Source organism: Phyllostomus discolor, chromosome X (genome assembly GCF_004126475.2).
Source record: "Phyllostomus discolor isolate MPI-MPIP mPhyDis1 chromosome X, mPhyDis1.pri.v3, whole genome shotgun sequence".
Lineage (NCBI taxonomy): Eukaryota > Metazoa > Chordata > Mammalia > Chiroptera > Phyllostomidae > Phyllostomus > Phyllostomus discolor.
Window position 1 is genome coordinate 87,027,151 of NC_050198.1, and position 3,739 is coordinate 87,030,889.

The following is a 3,739-nucleotide window of genomic DNA, read 5'->3' on the forward strand; positions in this document are numbered from 1 at the left end:
TTAAGGATGTTTCTTTTAAAAATATATTTTATTGATTATGCTATTACAGTTGTCCCAGTTTTTTCCCTTTGTCCTCTTCCACCTGGTATCCTGCATTACCTCCAGCATCCCCATTCCCTACTTCATGTCCATGGGTCATGCATATAAGTTGTTTGGCTACTCCATTTCTCATACTGTTCTTTTAAAAAAAATTTTTAAAAAGATTTCATTTATTTACTTTTATTTTTTAATTAATTAATTTATTTTTAGAGAAAGGGTAAGGGAGGGAGAAAGAGAGGGAGAGAAACATCAATGTGTGGTTGCCTCTCACAGACAGTGCCACCTACTGGGGATCTGGCCTTCAAGCCAGGCATGTGTCCCGACTGGGAATTGAACCAGTGACCTTTTGGTTGCAGGCCAGCACTCCATCCACTGACCCACACCAGCCAGGACTATTTCCTATACTGTTCTTAAAAAACCCCTGTCTATTCTGTGCATACCAATTTGTACTTCTTAATCCCTGCACCTATTCCCCCATTCTCCCCTTCTTCCCATCTGATAACTCTCCAAACAATTTCCATATCTATGATTCTGTTTCTGTTCTGCTTGTTTGCTTAGTTTGGTTTTTAGATTCAATTGTTGATTGTTGTGAATTTATTATAACTTTAATGTTCATAGTTTTTATCTTTTTGGTATATTTTATTGATTATGCTATTACAGTTGTCCCAATTTTTCTCTCCTTTATCCCCCCCTCAACCCTGCAACACCCCCAGTCTCCAGCATTACCCTGTTAGTCCATGTCCATAGGTTGCACGTATAAGTTCTTTGGATAGTCTGTTTCCTATGCTATTCTTAAACTACCTCTGTCTATTTTATGACTTCCATTTATGCTTCTTATTCCCTGTCCTTTCCCCCACCTTCTCCCCCCCATTGAAAACACTCCATGTTATCTCCATTTCTATGATTCTCTTCCTGTTCTTGTTGTTTGCTTAGTTTTTGTTCTTTAGGTTCAGTTGTTGATAGTTAGGAGTTTGTTGTCATTTAATTGTTCATAGTTTTTGATCTTCTTCTATTTCTTAGATAAGTCCCTTTGACATTTCACATAATAAGGGCTTCATGATGATGAACTTCTTTAACTTGACCTTATCTGAGAAACGCTTTATCTGCCCTTCCATCCCAAATGAAAGCTTTGCTGTATAGAGTACTCTTGGATGTAGGTCCTTGCCTTTTCTGACTTCGAATACTTCTTTCAAGCCTCTTCTTACCTGCAAAATTTCTTTTGAGAAATCAGCTGATGGTCTTACGGGAACTCCTTTGTAAATGTCTGTCTCCTTTTCTCTTGCTGCTTTTAAGATTCTCCCCTTTCCTTTAATCTTGTGTAATGTAATTATGATGTGCCTTGGTGTGTGCTTCCTTGGGTCCAACTTCTTTGGGACTCTCTGAATTTCCTGGACTTCCTGGAAGTATATTTCCTTTGCCAGGTTGGGAAAGTTCTTCACCATTTCTTCAAATAATGAAGAAAGTCATTAAGTCAAATACAGTCTTTAATATCTTGCTGTTCCTCTTCTTCTTCTGGCACCCCTATGATTGGGATGTTGGAACACTTAAAGTTTCCCTGAGGTTCTGAAACCTCTCCTCATTTTTTTTTGCATTCTTTTTTCTTCATTCTGTTCTGGTTGGATGTTTATTTCTTCCTTTTGTTCCAAATCATTTATTTGAGCCCTGGTTTCCTTCCCTTCACTGTTGGTTCCCTGTATATTCTGCTTTATTTCACCTTCCGTGGCCTTTATTTGTTCCTTCCTTTTGCGAACAAGATCAATCAATTCAGTGAGCATCCTGATTACCAGTGTTTTGAACTCTGCATCTGATAGGTTGTATATTTCTTTGTTGCTTAGCTGTTTTTCTGGAGATTTGATCTGTTTTTTTTTTTTATTATTATTTGTGCCATATTTCTTTGTCTTGGTGCTCCAGTCTGGATGAATATTTCTTCAACTCCTTGGTCAGATTTCCATGCAGATTGCTATTCTAGCAGTTCTGGTTGTTTATTATTTTAAATTGTTTTTGTTATCCTTCTTTTGGTTGTGTGAGGAAGTGATGTGCTTCTACCTACACATCAATCTTAGCTGGAACTCTGATATTTTTCTCAAATAAGTCCTTTATGCTAAGTGAAATAAGCCAGGCAGTGAAAGACAAATACCATATTATCTTACCTATTAGTGGAACCTAATGAACAAAACAAAGAAATGAGCAAAATAGAACCAGAGACATGGAAATAAGGAATAAACTGACAGTGACCAGATGGGAGGGAGGAGGGGATAATGGGGGAAAGAAGGGAAAGGTCTAGTCAAGGAACATGTATAAAGGACCCATGGTAATTGTCAACAGAGTGGGATTGACTGTGGGTGCAGGCAGTGGGTGGGGTGGGGGAGAGCAACAGGGGAAAATATTGGCACAATTGTAATTGAACAAAAATTTTAAAAAAGGAAAAAAAAGCACTCAAAAGTGGAATTATAAAGATTAAAAAAGCATTTCATATAATAATGACTTGGTGATGATGAACTCTTTTAGCTTTACCTTGTTAGGGAAGCACTTTTTTTCTGTCCTTCAATTAAAATAGTAGCTTTGTTGGATAGAGTAATCTAGGTTGTTTGCCCTTGCTTTTCATCATTTTGAAAACTTCTTGCCAGTTCCTTCTAGCCTTAAAAGTTTCTTTTGAGAAATTATCTGACAGTCTTATGGGAACTCTTTCATAGGTAACTCTTGGCTTTTCTCTTGTTGCTTTTAAGATTCTCTGTTTGAGAGAAATGAAGGAACAAATAAAGGCTACAGAAGGTGAAATAAAGCAGAATATACAGGGAACTGACAATGAAGGGAAGGAAACCAGGGCTCAAATAAATGATTTGGAACAAAAGAAGAAATAAACATCCAACCAGAACATAATGAAGAAAAAAGAATGCAGAAAAAATGAGGAGAGATTTGAGAACCTCTTTAACCATTGGCCTTTTAATTATGATGTGTCTTGGTGTGGTCCTCTTTGTGTCCATCTTGTTTGGGACTTTCTGTGCATCCTGAACTTGTATGTCTATTTCCTTCACCAAATTAGGTGAGTTTTCTTTCATTACTTTTTCAAATAAATGTTGAATTTCTTGCTCTTTCTCTTCTCTTTCCGGCACCTGTGTGATTTGGATGTTGGTACTTTGAAATTGTCCCAGAGGCTCCTTAGCCTATCCTCATTTTTTGGATTTTTCAGCTTGCTATTCTGATTGAATGTTTTTGTCTTCCTTATGTTCCAGATCATTGATCTGATTCTTTGCTTCATCCACTCCACTGTTGATTCCCTGTAAATTTTTCCTTATCTCACTAAGTGTAATGTTCATTTCTGCCTGGGTCTATTTTTAAAATTATATTTATTGATTATAGTATTACAGCTGTCCTGATATTTTCCCCTTTGCCCCCTTCCAACAAGTGCTCCCTACTCCTTCAGGCATTCCCCCCCCACACACCATTTCTTATGTCCATGGGTCATGTATATAAGTTCTTTGGATACTCTATTTTTTATACCATACTTTATATCCTTATGGCCATTCTGTAAATACCTAATTGCATTTCTTAATCTCACTTATTTAGTAATTCTCTCCATCCTTCCTCTAATCTGGCAACCATCTGGTAACACACTTCTTTTTTCTTGCTGCTTTTAAGAGTATTTCTTTATCTTTAATTTTTGGCCTTTTACTTATGATGTATCCTGGAGTAGCTCCTT